Raw genomic sequence first — 26,047 nt, 5'->3', positions numbered from 1 at the left:
AAACTAACTATATATTGGAAAATGTGGTTGATTATTGTTATGTTTTATTATGATTCAATATTAACATATTTGTTACACTAACTGTTTTGTTGCCCTTATGGTTTACTTTTTACTGGCATGCTGTTACCATACTGACTGTTATGTTACTAAATGTTGTGTTGCACATGATATACATTAATATGTATTTGGATGAATAAATATGATGTTCACTTCTATTAATACCAACATTGGTTTGGTTAGTACTAACTGTAACATATTGCTATACCTCATTTATCACAGCATATAAAGTTAGGCCAGTTCTGGCTGATTCCCTTACCTTGCCTCAAAGAGCTGTGGCACCAAGTCCCAGCTTGTCTGGGACCCAGACCAGCGCTGCACTCTCTGCTGTCCCTGCACTACCTGCAGTGGAGGGTAGTGCCCCCTCAGGGGAAGGGGCCCAGCACCCCTCTGGGAGCTGTGTCAGGGGGGTGCTGTCACCCATGTGGAGCTGTCAGTCTTGGTGTGCAGGATAGTCCACCATGGCTATAGCTGCCACCTGAGGCAGTTTGAGGGCATGCTAGCCACCCTGGTTGGGCAACCTCGCCCTGGTGCCTAGCCTCCAGCACAGCCACCCTCAGGGCAGTGATGCAACAGTGTTGGCAGTCACATGGGTGTGGACATGATTTGCACTGCTGCCTTCTGGAGGCATATGGGACTCAGATTCCACAACACCCTCCATATCCAGGGTGTTCACCCCCTCACATGTCACACGCTGCTCCTGTTTGCTGCCTTTCTGTCTTGTCTGTTTTCAAATGCATCCTCACTTACCCAACTTACCTCCCTCACATGTACCTATGTCCCTTCCCAACATTCCACTGTCACCTTAAAAAAAAATAGGGACATGCCCCCCCCCCAAAAAAAAAAAAATCACCCCATGCATAGCTATCCATTTCGACACATGTCCACTGGACAGATGCAATTCGGTCCAATTGGTTTGACAATGCAGTTATGTTGTCCTCACCCCTCTCTCTGGGGTTTGAGAATCCAAATTCATCTATAAATTCTGTCAAAGTGCAGAGTTGCTGCTGTATAAGAAATGGATAGCTATGGTTCTTTCCTACACCCTTCCTGCACATCCCTCCCTGCCTTTCCCTATGTGTTTCCCTCTGCTTGCCCCCATTTCACCACTTTCCTATCTCTTCTGTTTTCTTTTTTTTAATATTTTTTAGCATGGAGCTGCACAATGCACCACATCATGCAGCTTTGATAAGCTCAGCTAAACAGAGCTGTAATGACTATATATGTTTCTAACATTGTAAGACAAATGTACAAAATAAACACCTCTGCCGTGTTTTGAACTCATCACACCTGCAGCACACTGCATTAACCTGCCACGCCATACAACTCTTACTTAAAAGAGGGGGTTTAAACAAAACATAGTAATTGCCAATTACAGTCATGAGCCATGTTTCAGTGGAGCTGCATGCTGCACCACACTGCGCAAACTGGAATAAAAAGCAATGGAAAAAATAGGAGTCTACCTTGGACTCTGGTACAATCCTGCACCACTAATCAGCCAAAGACATGATAATGGATGCAACTGAGGCCTCTGATAGCAGGACAATGTGACCTTTTATCAGCAACATCTAGAAAGTCACCTGCTAAGGCATTCATGGCAACATACATATTCAACTGGGACTCTGGGGCAGAAATAAATGCATATAAAGCCATGCACGTACTGATGGATGTAGTAAATGTATGTCACAGCCTGCATGTGTGCACATATATTTTGCAAATACACTCAGTGTAGCAGTAACTCAGTACCTCAGTCTGTTAAATGCCTTGCATCCAGTATATTTTGCCACACAAAGTCCTGGGTTCAAATCTAGTGTTGTGTTGCATTTCAATTACATTACTATTGTGACACCCGTACACTGGCCCAGCAATCAAGGACCCTCAATCCTCACCACTAACACCAGTGAGGGGTGTCCACATAGGGGAGGATAAGAAATACACACACAGTAAAGTATAATTTCCCTTAAAAGCACACAGAGATCACAGTCAATCTAGGTCTGGTTTCTCCCTTTCTCTCCAGATCCCCAATAAGACTCCCCACTGACACAGCTATAGGATCCAGATCTCAGCCTGGTGGGCAAGCTAAAACCTCCAGCACCCTCTCTGTCCAACCAGTGCTTTGTGTCCCTGCCCAAGTAGCTGACACACACACACACTTTTAGATATGAGTTATACACAAACACACAGACACTCCTGGGGAAGGCTGACACAGATTCTCCAGCTGTTCTCCCTTTCTGCCAGTCTAAAAAGGAGTACTAGCTGCCACCATCCACTAATATCAGCTACTAAAAAGCCTCTTAACAAAGGGTGTCCAGTTATTACTGTGCAATATTATTATCCAAAACATGTGACTGAACAGCAAAACTCATTGGAGTGATTTGGACAGTATCACTATAGACATGCACTGTACTCTAGAGCTTAAATTATCTCTACACAAAACAGCTACAGTTGAAAGGTTTAAATATTTAATAATAAATAGTAAAAACACAACACAACACTGCTTACTACACAGTGCTAGTCAAGAGTTCAGAGATTACAGGAAAATGTTTCAAATAATGCAGTAGAATAGTTCTGGCATCAACACAGAAAAACACTTAGTCGAATCTTCCCATTTCCTAGCTATTTCTAAAAAAAAGCACTAAAGTCTAAGATCCTACTTACATACAGACACAGGCAGAGTGCTGGTGAGTTGGATGTTCTCAAGACAAATGCAAAATGCTCTCTGATTATCTCTCTTTAAAAAGATAACACAGTGGTACTTCACATTACATAATTCTTAACAATTTTCTGTTTTCCCAGGCTAACAGAAACTCAGAGGTTAATAGCCCTTTTGATCTTGCACTTGGTCAGTAAGCCAGAGCAATAAAAGAAATTCCACATGGAAATTCTAGCCATTAACTTTTGCCTCAAAGCAATAGGAAGAATTCATTTAGACATCTCAGATCCGAGTGTTGACATCAAACAATTACATAGTGCTTGACTTATCAGCTTTCCTACAGCAGAGTGCATTGTTGTTACATTTTTCCAGTTCCACATTTAACACCATTTTCCCATTTAAGAGAACAAGCCAGTGGCTTGTATTAATATTTGCAAATGACAGATTTATCTACAAAATTCTATCTGGCTAGGCTGGCAGCTTTCACCTATATTCACATATCTTCCCCACTGGAGAACTCAAGCTAGTTTTTCAAGTGACCCTTGAGAAATGTTGCTTGAGAGGGTTAGGTCTATCTGAGTATACCTTACCCCATTCCCTGTCTTGAGACCCCAGCTGCATTGGCATTGCTAATCCCACTGCGGTGCTACACTGGCATATCATATGCTTGCAATCGTAGGCTCCATCTTACCAACTCGGCATTTGCTGGCTGGCTCTATGTAACCATGTTATGCAATTGTGGTCTGTAACTACAGTGAATTTTCTTCTATACAGATAAGGCTGAAGTTTATGCAGTGCCCACACTATGGCTAGACATTCCTTTTCTACAGCTGCATAGCATGCCTCCCTGTGTTGGAGCCTGCAACTGAGATAAACCACTGGGTGCTCTTCTCCAGCTGAAGAAATCTAAGTACAACCCCCACCCCATGGTTTGAAGCATCTACCTGCACAACAAATTCTTTGCTGTAATCTGGACTGGCTAACACAGGGGGTCCTCCCAAAGCTTCTTTAAGCTTCTGGAATGCCTACACACATGCTGTGGTCCACAATACCTTATCTGGCCTGTTTCTCCTTGTCAGGTCTATGAAGTGAGCAGCTATGGTACTATAAGTGGGGATGAACTTTCTGTAGTACCCTGCTGTCCCTAAGAATTCCCTCACCTGCTTTTTGGTAACAGGTGCAAGCCATGTCTGAATGTCTTCTACTTTGGCAGGTTCTGGCCTGATCTTACCACTCCCCACTTTATGTCCCAGGTAGGAGGCCTCTGCCATACCCACCCAACATTTGCTGGGCTTAATGGTCACCTCTGCCCTCTGTAGTCTGCCCAGCATCTCCCTTATATGCAAAAGGTGCTCTTGCTAAGAATGGCTGTAGATGGTAATATCATCCAGGTAAGCAAGGGTAAACCCTCCTGCTCCTGCTAGGATATGATCTACCAGCCTCTGGAAAGTCACTGGGACATTTCTCATCCCAAAGGGCATATTTGTGAACTCATACAAGCCAAAAGGAGTCACAAAGGCTGACTTCTCTTTAGCAATGGGAGTCAAGGGCACCTGCCAGTAACCCTTGGTAAGACCAACAGTTGTAAGATACCTAGCCACACCCAGCTGCTCTACAGCCTAATCTGTCCTAGGCATAGGGTAAGCATCTGATTCTGTGTGACTATTTAATTTCTTGTAGTCCACACAGAACCCGGTGCTGCTATTCTTCTTTGGCACCAGCACCACTGGGGTGGCCCAGGGACTGCTGGACTCTTGAATTACCCCTAGTTCCAACATCTCCTGTATCTCCTTCCTCGGAGTCTGTTTCATTCTCTCAGGCACCCTATAAGGGGCCTGCCTAATAGGCCATTGGGGTCCTGTATCCACCTGGTGCTGCACCAGGTGGGTACAGCCTGTTTTTTCAGTGAACATGTCCCCAAACTCCTGTAACACTGCTTGGATTTCTCAAACCTGGGTAGGGGATAGCTGCTGGGACACTGCTACCCCGTTCACTGAGGTGTCAGTCTGAGCATCACTGAGGAGATCAGTCACCAGATCTCCCTCAGATGCCTCCTGCAACACACTGCAAATACTCAGTACAAGGGCCTCCCTATCATGGTATAGTTTCATCATGTTAACATAGTACAATTTATGCTCTTGCCTCCTACCTAGCAGTTTTACCATGTAGTTAACATCACTTACCTTCCTTACCACCTTGTAGGGTCCCTCCCAAGCTGCTTGCAGCTTGTTGTGTCTGACAGGAATGAGAACCATTACCTGCTGCCCTACAGAATGCTCTCTAGCTCAAGCATTCCTGTCATACCTACCGTTTTCTGTTGTTGTGATTCTGCCAGGTTCTCCTGGGCCAAGCCCATGAGTTCCCTGAGGCTTGTCCTGAGGTTTATGACATATGCCACAACAGACGTCTTGTGAGATTCACACTCAACCTTTCCACTCATCTTGAATTAAATATAGAGGTCCCCTCACTCTATGATCATAAAACAACTCAAAGGGTGAAACACCTGTGGATTCCTGGGGAACCTCTCCATAAGAAAACAACAGATGGGGCAAATATTTGTCCCAATCCCTCCTAAACTGATGTGTAAATGTCCATAGCATGGACTTGATTGTAGAGTTTAACCTCTCAACCAGACCATTAGTCTGGGGATGGTAGGGGGTGGTCTTTAGGTGCTTCACCCCAGAGTACTTCCACAGACAAGCCAGCAGGTCTGACATGAAACTGGCACTTCTATCAGTCAGTATTTCTTTTGGAAAACCTACTCTGCTGAAAATCTCTAACAAAGCATTTGCCACATTTTCTGCCACAATGGAGGACAAAGCCACTGCCTCAGGGTATCTGATAGCATAATCTACTACCACTAGGATATACTTTTTCCCTGTGGAACCTGGGGTACTCAGAAGCCCCACAATATCCATAGCTTCCCTATGACATGGCTTTTTAATCACAGGTAAAGGCATCCAAAGAGCGCTCATCTTGTCTCCTGTCTTGCCTACTTTGTGGCACTGCTCACAGATCCTGCAGTACCCTCTTACATCTCTGGAAATTCCAAGCCAATAGAAGTTCTGCATAATATGTGTCTTTGTAAATTTTATGCTCATATGACCTGCAAAGGGAATATCATGGGCTATGGGTAGAAGAGCCAGATGGTAGGCTCTAGGCACTACTAACTGCTGTACCCTCTCACCTTCTAGCCCCCATCAGGGGTCCACTCTCTATACCGTAACCCTTTGTCCTAGTATACAGATTTCCCCTTCCCTTGAGAACCAAGTGCCTCACTAGCTACCTGCCTCAGGCCTTGCAATGTAGGGTCTGACAGCTGAGCCTGTCTCAAATCTCTCTTTGTAACCCCTAACAGCTCCCCTTCCACAGAAAGTCTGGCATCCTTTGACAGTGTTGTATCACTGTCAGCCTGGATAATACTACTCACCTCTACCTTTGCAGTCACTCTGTCCAAGGGAACATCAGTACCCACAAGCAGCTGTGGCTCATTTTCAGTCTCACTGCTACAGCATAGCTTCCTCCCTGAAGTAACCACCTTACCAGTCCTGGCTGCAAGTATGCAGTCTGTCTGAGTCTCCCCCAGGCTACCAGACCCACATGCTTGTCTTGAAGCCTGACTGTGTGTAACTGCATTAACACATAGTACTGCCTCATCAAAATCCTTCCCTATCAGGACATCTGCAGGATGGTAGTTTGGTACCCCTGTTGTCTCAAGACAACCTACTATTGGCATTTTGTCTTCCCCACTTACTGGCTCTCTCACTGTTTGTTCCCCACCTTGCCTCCATGGACATCTGCATGCCATATGGCCCCACTGGTTGCATTCAAAACATTTAACCCTAGGTCCTGGATGTGTACCTGGACTAGTGGCTTCCTCTGCTACTGGCAGATTCTGTTGGGGCAGTCTGTGTTGCCCACCATGGGTTCCTTTCCTGGGCAGGAATGCCCTGCTTGCTAGGTATAGGTCTCCCTTATTCCCCAATGCCTCTGAAGTAGTACATTGTCTATCAGCTAACCAGATTCTCATGTCATCCGGCAAAGTGCTAAGGGATTGTTCCCTCATGAAAAAGTCTGCCAGCCCTTCAAAAGTGGTGACCTGACATCCACTCAACCACCTATGAAAATATATGCTCAGTTCAGAAACATAGTCACACACACTTTCATCTGCCTTGCGTCTATGCTCACAAAACTTTTTACTATACATTTCAGGTGTTAGCTTAATAAATTCTAACAAACAGTTCTTAACAGCAGTATAATCAAAACATTCATGATCAGAAATTTTAGACAACACAGTTACAGCTTTACTATAAGTAAGGGGGTCAGGAACCAAACCCAGAGCCTTTGGTCAACATCATACTGTTTGCATACCCTTTCAAACATATGAATGAAACTATCAAAAATATCCCCCTCTATAAACTGCAGAAGAAATTTACTGACCTTTTGTGCTTCCGGGGTCCAGTTACTCCCTTCCCCATTACCTTCATGACTCTGACAAAGAGTCAGCATTTCCTTTTCATGCTGCCTCTGCTGCTCCTTTTCCACAGCTTCCATTTCCAAACACCTGGCCTCCAACTCAAGTCTCTTTAGCTCCAAATGGATTTTTAAGTCCTCTGCACAAAGGTTGAGCTGTACATTCCATGAGTGCTGTACACCTCCACAGCCAGTCTGATCATCCTCCTAGTTGCTGTTTTCTGCTGCAGCTGTAACCAAGGCTGCAATCATGTCTGCCTTAGTCAGGTTTCCCTGCACCAGTCCTTTAGCCTGGCACATCTCAGCCAACTGGCTCCTTGTCAGCTTTCCATACTCCTCTGCTGACATGCTTGCCTGCTCTCCCTGACTAACTAAGCTAACAAAAGAAATAAAACAATTGTGATCTGAACTCTGAGTATTCACTGCATGGCTGATATAGAGTACAAAACAACATTCAGTGATCACTGTACACAAGCTACAGGAATTCACTATCCACACCACAACAAGCCAATTAGTATGTGCCAACCAATTAATATGTGGTGTGGATATCCCACCACCGCCAAACAATTAATATGTGACAGCCATGCACTGGCCCAGCAATCAGGGAGCCTCAATCCTCACCACTAACACCAGTGAGGGGCATCCACACAGGGGAGGATAAGAAATACACACACAGAAAAGTACAATTTCCCTTAAGAGCACACAGAGATCACAGTCAGTCTGGGGCTGGTTTCTCCTTTTCCCTCCAGATCCCCAATAAGACTCCCCACTGGTACAGCTATAGTGTCCAGATCTAAGCCTAGTGGGCAAGTTAAAACATCCAGCACCCTCTCTGACCAACCAGTGCTTTGTGTCCCTGCCCAAGTAGCTGACACACAGACACACACACACACACACACACACACACACACACACACACACACACACACACACACACACACACACACACACACTTTGAGATATGAGTTATATACAAACAAACATACACTCCTGGTGAAGGCTGGCACAGATTCTCCAGCTGTGCCCCCTTCTTGCCCAGTCTAAAAGGTAGTACCAGCTACCACCACCCACTATCAACTTCTAAAAAGACCCTTAACAAATGGTGTCCAATTATTACTGTGCAATATTATTATCCAAATGGTAAGTGTGACTGAACAGCAAAGCTTATCGGAGTGACTTGGACAGTATCACTAAATATATAAAATATACTCTAGAGCTTAAATTATCTCTACACAAAACAGCCACAGTTGAAAGGTTTAAATATGTAATAATAAAAAATAAAAACACAAGACAATACGCCTTACTACACAGTGCTAGTCAAGAGTTCAGAGATCACAGGAAATTGCTTAAAATAATACAGTAGAATAGTTCTGACATCAACACAGAAAAACACTTAGTCTAATCTTCCTATTTCCTAGCTACATCTAAGAGAAACACTAAAGTCTAATATTCTACTTACATACAGACACAGGCAAAGTGCTGGTGATTTGGATGTTCGCAAGACAAATGCAAAATACTCTCTGATTCTCTTTAAATTGATAACACAGTGCTGCTTCACATTACACAATTCTTAACAATTTTCCATTTTCCCAGGCTAACAGAAACTCAGAGGTTAACAGCCCTTTTGATCTTGCAGCTGGTCAGGAAGCCAGAGCAATAAAATAAATTATACATGTAAATTCTAGCCATTAACTCTGGCCTCGAATCAATAGGAAGAATTCCTTAATTTAGACATCTCGGCTCTGAGTTTTGACATCAAACAATTACAAAATGCTTGACTTATCGGCTTTCCTACAGCAAAGTGCACTGTTGTTACATTTTTGTAGTTCCACATTTAACACCATTTTTTCCCATTTAAGAGAGCAAGTCTGTGGCTTATATTAATATTTACAAATGACAGAATTATCTACAAAATTCTACCTGGCTAGGCTGGCAGCCTTCACATATCTTCACAATTATGAAGACAGTGACTAATGAATGATACATGCACTCATTATCCACACCAAGCATTGCAAAGCAAATAACTGATTTTCAATGCTAGAAGTCACAGGCCTGCAGGTACGGACACACATCACATATCCATATAGCATTACTATATGTCGCCTAGTGCCCTGTTACTGACACAGTTGCCTAACATACGTACCTTGAACACATGCCGTAACTGGAGTGTAAAGAGTACTCTCACCCTGGCTCTGCCTCTACAACAAGGCTGGCACAGATACACCTACAGCTTGTTATCCTCCAAAGTGTTCACACTCACTGCCTATGTCTATTACCCGCAACAGCAGCTGCAGCCTGTGGTACACATAGGTCTATGTAAAGGTTTCTGCTACAGACCTACCCTCTGTGATGATGTAGTCTCCTCACCCCAGTAATGTCCATCTCAACAGCTAAGAAAGGGGGCCTGTTCTACATGAAAGCCTATATATATTGCACAGTGGTTGCATGTCATTGGCTAATAATAACGCAAGTCAGCTGTTTTGGCTGCAATTAGCATATCAGAGTCACATATTTGTTTAGTGGCAGTTACCTGCTAATGAGAATCATGTTAAAATGCAAGCAGCTGGCTATGGGCAAACATTCTGTATGAGACGTTCCTCACACAGAGCACACCTTTTCAAAACAGTACTAGTAGTACATTTCAGCAGAGGAGTACTGCACTTCACCAGGTATGTAACTGCTTTTTGCATATAACAGGATGCAGATGGGAGGATAGAGGTAGGAAGAATAGGGAGTGCAGTAGTAAGCCTGTCTTAGACTTGTGGTAAGAACATATCATGATACCCTGTTGTCTTACACATACAGGGGACATACAATATATCAGGGTTGCATTGTCTTTTGTCATTGTGGCACACTGGTGTTGTTGGACTGTCCAAATATATTACTCATAATAGCACACTGCTATTTGTCTGGCACTGGTCTTATGACATATTATTGGGTGACTGGCTTTAGGGGTTACACCACAGTAGACTGGAGTGTTAGGTGTATGATCATACAGCAGAATCTGTCATGGCACATAGGGAACTACCTCAGTAATGATACTATGTCGGTTGTATCCGCACAAGTAGTATGTTGTCACACTGTGGGGTATGACATGCGTGAGCAAGCAATGGATAGTGCTGGCCATTTTGTTCTTGCTGTATTTGTACATAGTGGACATCCATGTATTTGATCCTGTCATGTGTTTCACTTTTGGTGTGTTTCAGGACTAATGTATCACAAAAGGCATGCCCCCTTCTCAGATGTGGAGAATGAAATAATACTTCAAGGACTATGGCAGCATCATCATATCCTCCAATCCAGGGGAGGCATAACAGGGAGCAGCAGGCTGAATTGTGAGCAGTCCTTGTTTGGGATGTGAATGAGACTGGTCACTAGGACAGGACATATGAGCAGGTTCGACACCATGCTACAGACATGGTGAATGCTGCATGATGAAGGGCAGCTGATGTAGCCAGGGATCATGTCATCAATACAACAGAAAAAACACTCACAGCCACTGAGGAATTCCTGATGAACATAGGGACACACAACAGCTCCCAGGCATCCATCACACCATACATCATGGAGGTGGGTGCCACAGTATCCACGCCGGAGAGTGTGCATGTAAGCTTAAGCTTACTATCATCACTATTGTAATACTGTAGCAGTCATTCTGTCAGGCTGTACCTACCTTTACGTGCGGGTCAGGTCTATGTGCTGTGGGGGGTTAGCTCAGTTGTGCACTCAGAATGTCAGCAATACATCAAGTAACACAGTAGCTACTGTGCGTGTGAGATATATGCAGGAATTACCTTGTTATGCTGCAACATGTGGTGGAACTGAAATTACCTCACCCTCACCTTTTTACAGGTCCATCAGGAGTTGTCCAAGGCTGTGGTCCTGTGTCTGGAAAGCTTGATACTGTTTTGTTATGGAACATTCATATGCTATTAAGGGTAAGGACCAGGATAATTCCCTATGTACAGGTAATGTTGTATATAACCAGAGTAGAATGTTTGTACGTTCCAGTCTGGAACAATTACCTAAGTTTCCTAGAGTGGGTAATCACAAGAGTGGAGTTGAATGAGCAGAAACACTTTTGCAGTTATAGTTCAGAGTGAATAAGCCTCCTAGTGTACATGAAGCAATTAATCTGACATGCCTTGTAAATATTGAAAGGTCGATGGTGCACACCTTAGGCATTGAAACTTGTATATATTTGTTAAGATAGGTGTACTGGGTTTTATGTGCTGTGTTATCCTGTATAGTGTCATATTGCATACCTAAAAGGTACATTGTACTGGCCAACTGTTATGTGATTTAACTGATGTGCCTGTTATAAAGGCCTTGAGTCGAATGTGTATGTTGTTGTGAGGAAGTCTTTTGTGCATGAAAGTGCAGATGAGAGGATGTGAGAGTGGTAATGCAGTTGTGGATCCTCATTATTATGACTGTTTGTGGATTGCCCATACATAATAGCACAGGTAGTAATGTACTGCTTTTGTCTTGGTTTCCACAGGTGACCGGGGGGTTGGGGTCTCTCCCCCACACCACCTGATGTCAGTGTCTCTTCAGTCTATGATGGTGGTGGCCACAGTGAGGCACAGGTGGGGCTGTCGGGGGCTGAATCTGTCCCAAAGGTTGACATCCCTCTTCTGCCCCATTTTCACAGCACACACTCAGTGTGCCCACACATACCCATTCCCTTACAGGCCTCATATATGGGACAGTCAGTGGATGGAGGCATTGAACAGGCCAGTGTAGCAACTATCGCTTCAGTGAATGTAGACACTGACCATACCCAGACAGCTGGCAAGGTCCCACTTAGGCAGATTGACAGGGGTGCTCATAGGAGCACTGCTGTCCATCCACCACCTGTTGCAGGTGTCACATCACGGACCACTTGGTGCATGTTTTGGGCCATCAGGGAGAGGCACAGGCATGTTCTGAATGGAACACCAGACGTATTCTTTGGGTTATGGATGCAGCACAGTCTGACACCCGTGACTGCTTCCACTGCAGTAGGGGCACCCTGGATTGGTTCACTGATGTAATGGACAGATGGTGGGCTGAGACAGTGTCTGTCTTGGACCACACATTGTCTGTGCTGGAACGTGTGGTTGAAGTTGGGCATTGGACAAATGGATGTAGGTCTGCAACACCATCCACTGAGATTCCACACAGCCATCCACAGTTTTGCTCCCATAGTGGCAGTACATTCAGCACTACAGAGGGTAGTGTGCTGTCAACACCACAACATGGCAGACCATGGGCACTTGGTCCTGGGTGGTCCCATGAGGGACATGGTCCTAGCAGACAGCAGTCACCATCAGGTGCTAGCACCGCATATGACCTTGGGAATGGTGGTGTCAATGCAAATCCTGGTAGATCCAGTTCCTGTGTTGAGGACCAGAGATGGTGAACTGTCAATTCTCCCATGTATGGTTCACAGCTGTGCAGCATACACACATGTAGGACTAGCATTGAGCTTATCTGCGTACATGTACACACTCACACACTATTGTCACATGCAGGACACCTACAGACACACACGGCACCTCTCCATGCTCCATCTAACCCACTCTCCTTCCTAACATACACACATGCTGTCAACCATTTGAGCCAGCCTAGTCCTGCAGCACCCCCACACATCACCTTGAGCAAGTGATGATACCTGTGCCACATCCCTGTAATCCTATCCATCGATGCAGGGGAATGAAGCTATGAGTCTGATGCACAGGGTGACTATATTACTTGGCATGCACTTGTGTAATGCAATATTGTTTTGCATGCCATTTGTAGTTGTCACCAACATATACTGTATGCTGGCATTTGTCATGAGTATGCAACATACTTTTGTGGACCTTATGTTGTTAGATGTTATACTTGGAGTATTGTTACACAATGCACTTATAAACATACTATTAAACATTCAACTGCCAAATTTCAATTTACAGTCATTGACAAGGTATGTGGCAAGAGCCGCAGTGGTGCAGCAGTTAGCATTTTTGCCTCATGGCAAGAGGTTCTCCCATTTGATTCTCAGCTAGAGCGCCTTCTGTGTGAAGTCTGCATTTCCTCCCCGCGGCCTAGTGATGTATAAAGACATGCAGGTAGGTGCATGCATGAATGGGTGTGCCTTCTTTTTAGGTTGGGCATCGGGCAGGCAACTCGGCACCGTAAAAATCTACTGCCAATCATAAGCGAACTGGTGTTTCGCTGTGGTGAACCCTAACCGGGAAAAGCCGAAAGACATTACTTTTACTTACTGACAAGGTATGTGGCAACAGGAACTGTAAGGCGGGGTGGCACAATATTTTGAAGAGAAAAGAAAAAGCCTGGCTTCTCAGACTAGGTGGGTTATTTCCACCTGGTTTAAATGAACACTTATAAATTCATTAATTATTAATTGGCTGAGTGATAGTTGTGGTTCTTAAATGACTAGATATATGAGTCTTGATACTGCAGTCTGTGTGATACATTGAAAAAGGCTTTGTGCCAAAACTGGTCTGTTGAATGGGGTTTGACTTTAATAAAGTCAATTTTTTTCTCCTGCTAGTGCTGGCCTCATTTATTTGATACAATGACAAGTATGTCACAGACCTGTGTATATTTCTGTTGTAGGAGTCTGAAGGGATAACCTATGGACACACAGCAGTGGTGGCACAGCATGGCATAGCAGCACAGCAGAAATATGACTTCAGCAAAGTACAGCAGTATATGTGCATGGCTCCATAGGGTCACATTTGTATCACAGTCTACCAAGGAAAATGGTGGCAGACAGTGCACTCATGCATTCATAATTTTTGATAAGGTCTGTTACAGGGAAAGGTGTGACCTTGCTGGAGTGCATAAGCTGCCTATCTGTAGGGAGCACAGTTGATGGATGACTCACTATACGGACAACCTACTACATGGCATTAGTACTACATTTGTGGGAGAAATTTGTCTAGCAAACATAAACACACCCTTGAAACAGACCCTGCCTAAAGGTACACAGAGCACCTCAGTGCACCTCAGCACATGCTATCTGTTTGACTGGCTGGGTGGCCGTCATCTCAACACAAGGCCTGAGTACCTCTTGGACTGGGACAATATGTGCTGGCCCTGTATTTAGGGGTATACAGATGTCTCTGATTGTGAGGGCTGTATTGCCATTATGCTAGTTAAGTTTGCATGTCCTGTGGCCCCATAGCATAATGTATATGGCTGTAACAGCCTCACACACAAACATGACCACATTCAGGCTAGCACCACTTCCACTCACTGCATACAGGACACAGCAAGGCACACACATACCGCAAGTTGGCTGTATGTAGATTAGAGCACTTACCTATGTACTGGTGCACACTATAGTTCACAGCACTCAGTGCATGCAGCACAACTCATGTCTGCTAGTACTATCAGTTTAGAACATATAATGCTTGTTGATATCAGCAAGCTTTGTTGTGGTCAGTAATTTGGGGAGGGGGACATCACCTGCTACAAATAAAATGATGCAAAATCCTAACTATGTCTGCTTTAGAAAAGGTTGTCATACACATGCCATATGGATATACACACACACCATGTTGGGCAGAATGAGATTAAAGCCCCTACCTATCCAGGCTTATACACTATAGATCATACACAATTTATTGTATGTGCCACAGCATAAGTTTTGTTACTATACTGTCAACTGGTAGTCTTAAGGTGGCTAACATAATCAAGCCTTGTAGTATAGGGCTGAGTAGAAGCCAGCAGCAAGTTACAGGGGGACAAAAAGTGCCTAACCATTGCAGGTGGATAGCCCATGAAGGCATGGTAGTTGTTTTGTAGGGGTATACACACATGCACCAAGTATCCTGGAGTGAGATTAGAACCTCTACCTCTGTAGGTATTACACACTATATATCATAGCACTGACTGCATGCACCACAGCTTAAGTCTTACTACTAGACTGTCAGCTGTTAGTCATAAGGTGGCTGACATTATCAGGCCTTGTAGAATAGAGTAGTTTAGAGGCCAGCAGCAAGCTATGGGGGGCCCAAAAATACATAACCATTGCATATGCATATGGATAGCCCATGAGGGCATGTCCATTGTTATGCAGGTGTACATACACACACACACACACACACACACACACACACACACACACACACACACACACACACACACACACACACACACACACACACACACACACACACACACACACACACACACACACACACACACACACACACACACACACACACACCAAGTGAGCTGCAGTGATATTATAACCTCTACCTATCTAGGGTTATACACTATAGATCACAGTACTTATTGCATGTGCCACAGATTCAGTCTGTTGTATACGTGATTGCAGGCACAGTACTTGTGCATTACACAAAACCAGGCTTGTGTTGAACAGCATCTGTGGCTTGCAGAGTGACACAGGTTCAAACTGTTATCTACGTCTAGTATCCTAGCAGAGAGATAACTGATGTTATCCTAGCTATGTGTGTACAGTTACCAGTATGGCCATATGTGGCTGCTTGCAGTTAGATATGCAACACTGTGGGCATGGACAATGTGCCCTGTTTATATGTGCATTGGCATCATTATACATTGCACCACCTTCTCACCTGTGTCTTTTTCTGTGATGACATCCAGCAGGCATAGGGGTCTCTAGTTAAATGGATTATGTACTGTTGCTCCCTTACCTTGGTTCCTTTGAGCAACATTATTGTTGTGTGATAGTTCAGTTTACTCACCAGTATTAGGTTATGATAGGCAATACAGGCATCTTCACACATAGTTCTGTATTTAACAGGAATGTGTGTGTGTGTGTGTGTGTGTGTGTGTGTGTGTGTGTGTGTGTGTGTGTGTGTGTGTGTGTATATATATATATATATATATATATATATATATATATAAAATTGCAGCTGTGTGTCTATGATATGTATATGTGTTCAGTAAATATACGGGGTTTAGTCTATGTATCATTTTCATACATATAGCTATATACAGTGGATATAGAAAGTTTACAGACCATTGTTAAAATGCCATGTTTTTGTGATATAAAAAATGAGACCACAATAAATCATTTCAAAACCTTTCCCACATTTAATGTGACCTATAACCTGTACAATTCAATTGAAAAACAAACAAATATGTTAGGGGAAAAATATAAAAAATAAAAAATGTACAATACGCTGGTTGCATAAGTGTGCACACCCTTAGACTAATACTTTGTTGTGTGTGCAGACCCTTAAACTAATAGTTTGTTGAAGCACCTTTTGATTTAATTACAGCATTCAGTCTTCTTGGGTACACACCTGTCATCAATTAAAGATACTCTGATTAACCCCCATATAAAGTTCAGATGTCCTAGTAGGATTTTCCCAACATTTATTCAGTTGCCTGCTACAGCAAAAGCAATGGTTCACAGAAAGCTTGCAAAGCATCAAAGTGATCTCATTGTTGAAAGGTATCAGTCAGGAGAAGGGTACAAACAAAATTCCACAGCATTGGATATACCATGGAACACAGTGAATACAGTCATCAAAAAGTGGAGAAAATATGGGACAACAGTGATGTTGCAAAGAACTACAAGTTCCTCAAAGATTGATGAAAAGACAAGACAAAAACTGGTCAGTGAGGCTGCCAAGAGACCTACAGCAACACTGAAGGAGCTGCAGGAATTTCTTGTAAGTATTGGTTGTGTACTACATATGACAACAATTTCCCGTATTTTCCATATGTCTGGACTATGGGTTAGAGTTTCAAGATGGAAGCCTTTTCTTACACCTTTTCTATAACAGTGTTATGGTCTGATGAGACTGAGGTTGAATTTTTTGGCCACAAGTCCAAAAGGTACATTTAGCACAAAACAACACTTCGCATCACCAAAAGAACACCATCCCCCATGGTGAAACAAGGTGGTGGCAGTATCATGCTTTGAGGTTGCTTTTCTTCAGCTGGAACTGGAGCTTTAGTCAATGAGGAGGAAATTATGAACAATTCCAAATACCAGTAATCTTTGGCCCAAAACCTTCAGGCATCTGCTAGAAAGGTGAAGATGAAGAGGAATTTCACCTTTCAACACGACAATAACCCCAAGCATACATCCAAATTAACAAAAGAATGGCTTCACCAGAAGAAAATTATAGTTTTGGAATAGACCAGCCATAGCCCAGACCTAAATCCAATAGAAAATCAGTGCGGTGACCTGAAGTGGGCTGTGCACAAGAGATACCCTCATAATCTGACAGATTTGGAGCACTTTTGCAAAGAAGAGTGGGCAAATATTGCCAAGTCAAGATGTCCCATGCTGATAGACTCCTACCCAAGAAGACTGAATGCTGTAATTAAATCAAAGGATGCTTCAACAAAGTATTAGTTTAAGGGTGTGCACACACAACAAAGTATTAGTTTAAGGGTGTGCACACTTATGCAACCAGTGTATTGTATTTTTTTTATTTTTTATGTTTTTCCCCTAAAAGATTTGTTTGTTTTTCAATTGAATTGCACAGGTTATAGGTTACATTAAAGGAGGGAAAGTTTTGAAATGATTTATTGTGGTCTCATTTTTGTATATCACAAAAATCTGACATTTTAACAGGGGTGTAAACTTTTTGTATCCACTGTATATCTATTTGACACTACATAGCGATAGATATACTATGCATGTAAGAGACAGATACTGACAGATGGATATGTATATGTATATTTCTGTATGTATAGATATTTATACAAAATAGGCCATTTCAATGAAGGGCCAACAGAATTGTTCTCATTTTTACTAAGTTTATGGGCATGCCCAGTGGGACTGTCAGTACTTAGAATGTGACTCCAGGCCACAGTTACCTGTATTCCCATCCAGGATTTTGTATGTTACAAACATTAACATCTTCCCTGTTTCTGCAGTACTGCACTTCACTCAAAATATCCACAGCTTTCCCCAGCTGTCTGCTGTACTAAATATATGACTGGGGTTGATAATGTTACACCACCAACAGACTGACAGTCTGCATACCACTCAACTGTCCTGATTTTCACAGAATTTCCAGAGTTTTGCCTCATATGTTTGGTCTGTTCCTCACACATTTGCGGATTTCTGGTGCTTTATTGAATGTTGACATCAATACATTCTACTAACTACAAACAACTGTGTGTCAGACTTTATATCCATCAGGATATATGTACTACTGCAACACCTTTACTTCTAGCAAGGTTTATGTGACCAATATTTAAACTCTGTCCCTATGTTTGGGCCTTTGTCCCCCCAATATTTTTAGCTTTGTCCAGATATGTTGCATTAAGAGGTTGGGAGGTATGACATTCTGTGAAAACACCAACATACTACTATCTCACATGTAAAAGATGTGAGTAATTCCAGATTAGAACCATAAATACCATCACCCATGCTAGCTTCCCTAGTCCACTGAGCCACACAAGTCACTAGACAGAGAGGAGTCATCCAACACACATTCAACAGCATACATATGTACATTGTTAGCCTGCACGAAGAAACACATACAATGTGTAAGCGCTATCTATGTTACAGCCCTGAGATTGTCTGGTCCACTACTATACCACAGCTGATATTTTGTTAAAGTGGTGATATGGGTACACCGCTGTGTTGGGGGGTGGGCAAACAACAGCACATGATCATCTTGGGTAGACAGTAGTCCAACTATCATGTGTGCTCACTGTTTAACATCTCCCTTGCCTGATGTCATGAATATTTCAATCATGAGATTTAATGAAAATTAAAGAACACATACTTTTGGGCTGGGTATCAGTTGTCCCAAGTGAATGTTAACTCTGACCAAATAGCCCACTATATTTTCTTGCATTACAGCAACAGATCCACACATACGGTACCTTATTATAGTAATCCTTGCAATTAGTGTGTAGGTTAGAGACATACCTTGACAATGCAGCAGCTGACAGAACTGTAGTTCAAGGCTGACTCTGTGTGATGCATTGATAGGTACAGGCTGTGTGGGTTGCCTGGCATCAGCTATTTTATTATATGTATCTGAGTGGGAGTAAGGTGTCAGTTCCTGGAACCCTAGGTTGTCAGTGAATGTTTATGCATTGTCTCTTACCAGTGCCAGGGCATACTGGGCATGCCTACTTTGCCTACAGGGACATCATCAGGGGGCTTATCCTCTAAGTCCTCCTGTGAGTGTGGCTGTGGTGACCTAGGCAAGTGTGGGGGGCTGTGTATCCCTCTATATGCTGATCCTGCCGCAGCTGCTTCCACAGGATCATATTGTGTAGCATGGCACATACTGTACACATATGTGCACATGTGGCTGGAGAGTATTGCAGGGTTCCACCAGATGTATCGAGGCATCGGAACTATGGCGTCAGCAACCAAAACACATGCTCTGTGATGTTTCTAGTTTGTGCATGTGGCTCATTATGGCATTCTTCCATGGGTGTGTTCGCATTTCTGAAGGGTGTCATCATCCACTGTTCTAGTGTGTAGGCAGCATCCCCCACTAATTGGCTGTGTGAGATGCCCTCCCTAGCAAACATCTGGTACGGCTGTGATGAGTGCCAGATATGGGAGTCTTGATAGCTACCAGGGCTGCCAACACACACATTCATGATAATGCCCTGCATATTGGACATGACCCAGCAGTTGATGGAGTGATTCCCCTTGCGGTCGATGTGGATTCTAGCTTCCTCACTGGTTGGTGTCTTGATGTGTACATGATTCCAATCTATGGCACCCAGTCCATCAGGGTAGTGTGCTACAAGGTAGAAGTGTTGCATATTGATGGGCCTCACCTCAGAGGTGAGGGGAAAATATATGTGCTCACTGGCATGTGGTAGCATGACATCCAGGAACTGGTGTAGTACTCTGGATGCTGATGCTTGTGAAATCCTCATGTCCTCAGATGGTCTTTGGATGGTACCTGCCACTATTATCCTAAGGATTACACATACCTTTATTTCAACTGGGATGGGTTCCCTCTGTGTTGGCTCTCTGCCTGAGTTGAGGGCAGAATACCTCAGTGAATTGTTGTATGTCCCTGTCCACCTGTAGTGCTCTACAATCTCCAGGTCATGTAGCTCCTGAAAGGTTACCCTAGGCCTGAACACTCTCCTCCTTCTCTGGTTTGGCCTATTGTCAGCAGAAGCACCTGCATTGAGTTCAGCATCTAACACATACAAATGTAGCAGACCTGCAGCAGCCCCTAGCATTCTGTCAGCTAAAATTTCCAAGTCTGTACTTCAATGGTGCAGAGTATGGGGGAAAATCAGATTGTAGGGTGTATGCATACTTTATAATGCTCTACTGTAGGTGCTGCCTGTGGGATTAGCTACCTATGATGCATTCCACCTACCTAGTATATCATTAACATCATTTAATGGACCTGATGTCAGCTACCTCCTCTGTGGACACCAACGTTCTTCTCTGCCTACACAGAGGGGATATGCAGACACAATTACCCCATTATGCTATTCAGTAACTCCACCTTATTTACATAGGGATCAGTGCCCAACACTTGGATCCTACATGCTTCCAAGCCCTTCCACATTAGCAACAGCACTAGTGCATCATTGTAGATACTGCACACAGGGTCTTGTAATACGTTTCTGTCTCATGATATTAATATTTCATTTTTCTACATTTTTTATAAGGCATGTTTGCACACTGCTGTGCACCACGCAAACATGCTAAGATTATTAAAAAATATATTTTAATATATTTAGTGTAACTTTTGGAACACACAGGGGATAGTTTTGCTCATATGTATGCATGCTATGCCATATCTTTCTATCTATCTACATTCTTACAGCCCCATTTGCCTGTCTACAGTCCTCTACATGGAATTTTTCTGTGTACACTATGGACACTGACACATGGTCTGCAGAGTTGCCTATTTGCTTGACAGATCAGTCTATCTGCCTCATTTGCATGAGATTCACCTGCTTATGAGGTGATTTGCATGCCCCAGCAGTGACCATGTTGGCACATTCATGCACACTATTCAGCAACACTTACTGAATCTAAAAATGTCACGCCCATGTTTCCAGTGTGGTGTGATGCCTACACAGAAAAAAAAATGTGTAGACTTTATTAAATTCTCCCACACAACTATGTCTTTGTTGCAGGATTAAGTGTTTTACAGCTTTCAATGTTATAAAGTACTTTGCCTGCAACACTCTTTTTTTCTGTAGTTAGTAGTACAGCCAGATAGCTAAAGCTGTGTGTACTGCAGAGAATTATGATCAGGTCTCTATGATCATAAATCAGTTGCATATTCTTAACAGGGATGTCAAGTTGCGAACCCCGCACTTCACTTTCCTTACCTCTCTCAAGATGAATGCCTTGACATCTAGATCTCTAACATATAAACTGGTTAATACTGGAGTCCTGATCATAAACCTTTATATGTTCAATAAGTTTTATTTATTTATTTTTTTTATTTTTATTTAACATTTGTTGACCGGGAAAGTCCGACTAGGTTCCACAGATCCTGTTTTCAGTGGAAGCCCGGGGAGAAATGCTCCAGACACATGTCTTTAGAATGTGGGAGGAAACCGGAGTACCTGGAGGAAACTCATGCGAACGCAGGGAGAACATGTAAACTCCACACAGAAGGCACCCCGGCCGAGAATCGAACCAGAGAACCTCTTGCTGTGAGGCAACAGCATTAACTGCTGCGCCACTGCACCGCTATTAGCTATGTATTTATAATGATGTAGTGATTCCAGACCTCAACCACTATCCTTTTAACTCTTAAATGAAGCAAAAGGTTGGTTAAACAGCTTCTGCCTGAATCTGTAATAGTTAAATTTCTAACCTCTACACAAGGTGATTTCCAGTTAACCCGGGACATTATGGACCATGTGTTTTATCTCAAAATAAGGTTTATTTGTTTTGCTAAAGACAGCTAGCATTTGTCAGCTCCTTAACACTCAGTTCTTCTGTAGCACAGGAGTAATATTTTGTCAACGGCATTTTAACATATGGAGTTTTCCTTTCTTTTCTTTTTTTTGACAACTTAAACCTCTAGTATACTGCCCATGTTCTATTTTTTATTTTAACGGTGGAAATGTCTTTAATGGAACACTACCATTTTTTACAGAAAATTCATCTTTTTTGTGGTTGAAAGGTATAGCTAATAGCTGACATTTATGTTAGAGGCAAGCAACAGGAAAACATTCCAGCTACCTTATTTTCCTGCTATATGTAACTGCTTGTTCATACTTGTCCATGGTGTTCCTTTCTAAGGACATGCAGCAACACTGTAATTCCATCCACAGGTTACACTGACATTAATGAACTAGTTAAGTGTTGTTGCTGCGACTTTAGATGTCATCACAACTTGCAAAAAATTATAGCCTTGAAACACCAAGGTGCATACTTGTTTTTTCTAGTCAACAGTAAAGAAGAAAGATTGCAGTGAGATTCATGCCATGGAAACATCAATGATAGCCTGAGCCATTGAATTGTTATAGAATTGAATGCCCTTTGATCATGCCTCATCAATGGAGCAAGAAAAGATGGAAACAATCATAGGCTAAGTGTCATCAAATGCTCATCACACAGTAATAGGTACAAGATGTTATACTGCAATGCAAGACCTCTTCTTGTTAAAACAGCAGAACTGAAAAAAGGATGCACATTTGAACAGCTATTGTAAACAAAACTTATACTGAGTAACTTTTGTTAAACACTTGCAGGTTTCCGCAATTATTTAGTGTTTATGCTTTTTTTTTACAATCTCAGAATATGTGTAGTGGCTAATAGAAAAAGCAAGCTAGTCAAGAGCCACTTGAAAAAAACTCAACTAAGCAGAAACCTTGACCGGACTATTTATAGAAAAACACACACGGGCATACACACTCATTCACACTCCAACAAACCAAAACTCAATAGCCATGCACTCAGACACAAAAAATTAGGTAAAAACATACATTTTACTTGTAGACAAGCCCCTTATACTTGTTTTTGTTTCATTTTTTCCCAGTTAGGGGTCACCACAGTGAAACTCTGGTCTGCTAATGATTAGCAGTTAATTTTTACAGTGCCAAGGTGCCAGCCAGACACCCAACCTTCAATGAAGGCATGCCCATTCATGCATGTCTTTCAAATGCCACTTGACTGTGGGGAGGACATGCAGACTCCACACAAAAGGTGCTCCAGCTGAGAATCAAACAGGGGAACCTCTTGCTGTGAGGTGACAACACTACCACTGCACCACTGCAGCTTAGACAAGCCCCCTATACCCCTGGGAGGAAAAGCATGCCTACCACTTGTACAAATTAATATAACCAACTCTGAGATCACTATTAATTCGGGGTTAGTGCTGCTTGGGATACTGAGTCATGCAAACATATTTCTCATACCACATTCTCACAAACCTTCTGTTGACCAGTTCATTCAACAGAACTCTCTCATACAATCACACACCCACACCCACACCCACAAACACTCACAAAAGAAACCCTCTAAATTTCACAAGCAGGCACGCACAACAAGCAACTCTGTTTGCATAAGCAGAAAAAAGGACTCACTGTAATCCCTCTCAAGCACATACCTGCCAGACCTGATCACTCATACACACCTGTACGCACAAGTTACAAACCTTGCAAGTACAGCAGAGAACTATGTGTTCTGCATTACTTGCATGCTATGTAACATTGACTAAGTCACTCAATTTGTTTGGCTTCTATCACTTAATGTCTGATGTTTATTTATTGTGCTACACTTAAATTTGACTAGCTATTTGAACCAACTTTGAGTGGTCCTTGTCATTTTTTTCTACCATTGTATTGTGTTTTTTTTCTGACTCTGAAGTTACAGCTATTAATTGGAGGTATTTTTCTACTTACGCTGCTTTTGAAGTGGGTTCTGTACTATGTATTGTTATTTAAATCAGTTTTGAGTGGGTTCTGTCATTTTTTTGCATTTTTACTGTTTTCTCTGAATTTGAATTTATTACTATTAGTTAAATTGTTTTCACAGTTTGTACTACTCTTCAAGTGGTTTCTGTGCTGTTAATGTAGGTGAGTCATCTACAGCTTGTAGTGGTTAGTCCTAGTGGCTGTGGGGTGATTACTGAAGTTCTGGGGAGATCCGCTTTTACAGATTGATCTGTTTTTCTTTTATATTCACTGTTTTATTGATATTGCACAGAGCTGCAGTTAGTGTAGCATTTCTGCGATGTGTACCTAGATGCAAGCACTTTCAGTAGCATAATAAAAACAGCTCACCCAAATCTGATCAGCAATTAGACTCCTGGTAAGTACAGTTGCAGCAAGCTATGCCTAGCGGTATAAACTGCACAGCCACATATATAGAACCTTAATAGAAGCTTTAGCAGCTCCTAGTGGCACAATATTGCACAAATTAGACCTCAGCTTCTACAAATAGCTCAACACTACTGTTAAGGAAGGTTCCCAAGCTGTGCTATTACAGTCACATATATACCTAAGTAGGGCATTTATTTAACTGCATCATGTTCCTCTTAACCAACAATCACTGTCTCAGGAGATGGTAAATGTGTATCTTATTTAAAATCTGCAACACTCTGCAAATTAAAAAGAAGTTATGTGCTCACCATAACATTCCATCTGTGTTGTCTATTTTCATTCTTCCTCAGCTGCTGGGTTCGGATCTAATCTTCAGATCTGACTTGGTCATTACTAAAGCTCGTGGTAACCAAAAAGCTCTCAAACTTCTCACTTACCCATAATGTACCTAACATACCTCAGATCTCATTTGCTGATTTTACCAGAAGTAGTATGCAGTAACATGAATAAATAAAGGATACATAAAATTGTACATGTCCTGTAGAGGAAACTATATCAGAATCTCAGTCAAAAGGACAGTGGTATCCTTATAACATCTCATTCATCTAGAAGTTTGTAGACATAAGGGATGGGGGTTGGTGAGCGGGAAATGAGGAAGAATGAAAATGGACAACACAGATGGAATGTTATGGTAAGTACTTGACTTCTTTATCTGAAGCTGGCAATTTTCATTCTATCCTAAACTGCTGGGACAGAGTCCCCAGCTACCTAGAATCCCAGGTGGACTCTAAGCAAGGATATTCCTGAGCACAGTTGAACCAAATGATGTTCTACCCCTTGAGGCCAGATCTAATTTGTAATGAAAAATAAAGGTATGAGGATTGGCCCAAGTTGTTACTGTACATATATCATCCATGGAAGCTCTAGATAGAAAGACTGAAGAAGTTGCTATGGATCTAGTTGAATGGGCTTTGACGAGTTTTGGTAAAGTAAGACCCAGTTTGTTAAAGATAAAAGAAATGCAATCAGTTAGTCATCTGGCTAAAGTCACTTTTGCAACTGGTTTACACAATTTCAAATATGCAAAGGAAACAAACAACTTGTCTGTTTTTCTGATTTCTTTCATCCTATGCAAGTAAAAGTGCAATTGTCTGTGAACATCTGATAAATGCAACATGTATTCACCCTTATTTGTGAATTATTGGAAAGAATGTTGGCAAATTAATGGATTGATTGATATTGGTTTCTGACACCACCTTGGGAAGGAAAGAAGCATTTGTTCATAGCGTGACTCTATCCTTATGAAAAATCAAATAGGGAGGCTTTGCAGACAATGCTTGACTTTCTGAAATCCTTCTAGCTGAGGTAATGGCTACTATAAAGACAATTTTCCAAGTAAGACATTTAAGTTCATGTTTAGCCACTGATTCAAATGGGGAATGTATTAATGCTTGCAGTACCAAGTTCAGATCTCAAAAGAAGAGTGTCTCTTAAGAATGCTCTGCACAGTTTAGCAGAGGCTACTGAAGAACCTACAAATCCAATATGAAAATTAGATATTGCTCCTAATTTAATTAATGGTAGAGGAGCTCGTCCCTTCATTAAACATCAAAGCTAAAAATTCAAGTG

Source organism: Protopterus annectens, chromosome 7.part0 (assembly GCF_019279795.1).
Source record: "Protopterus annectens isolate FY-2018-M chromosome 7.part0, PAN1.0, whole genome shotgun sequence".
Taxonomy (NCBI): Eukaryota; Metazoa; Chordata; order Ceratodontiformes; family Protopteridae; genus Protopterus; species Protopterus annectens.
Note: the sequence above shows the minus strand (reverse complement) of the source record.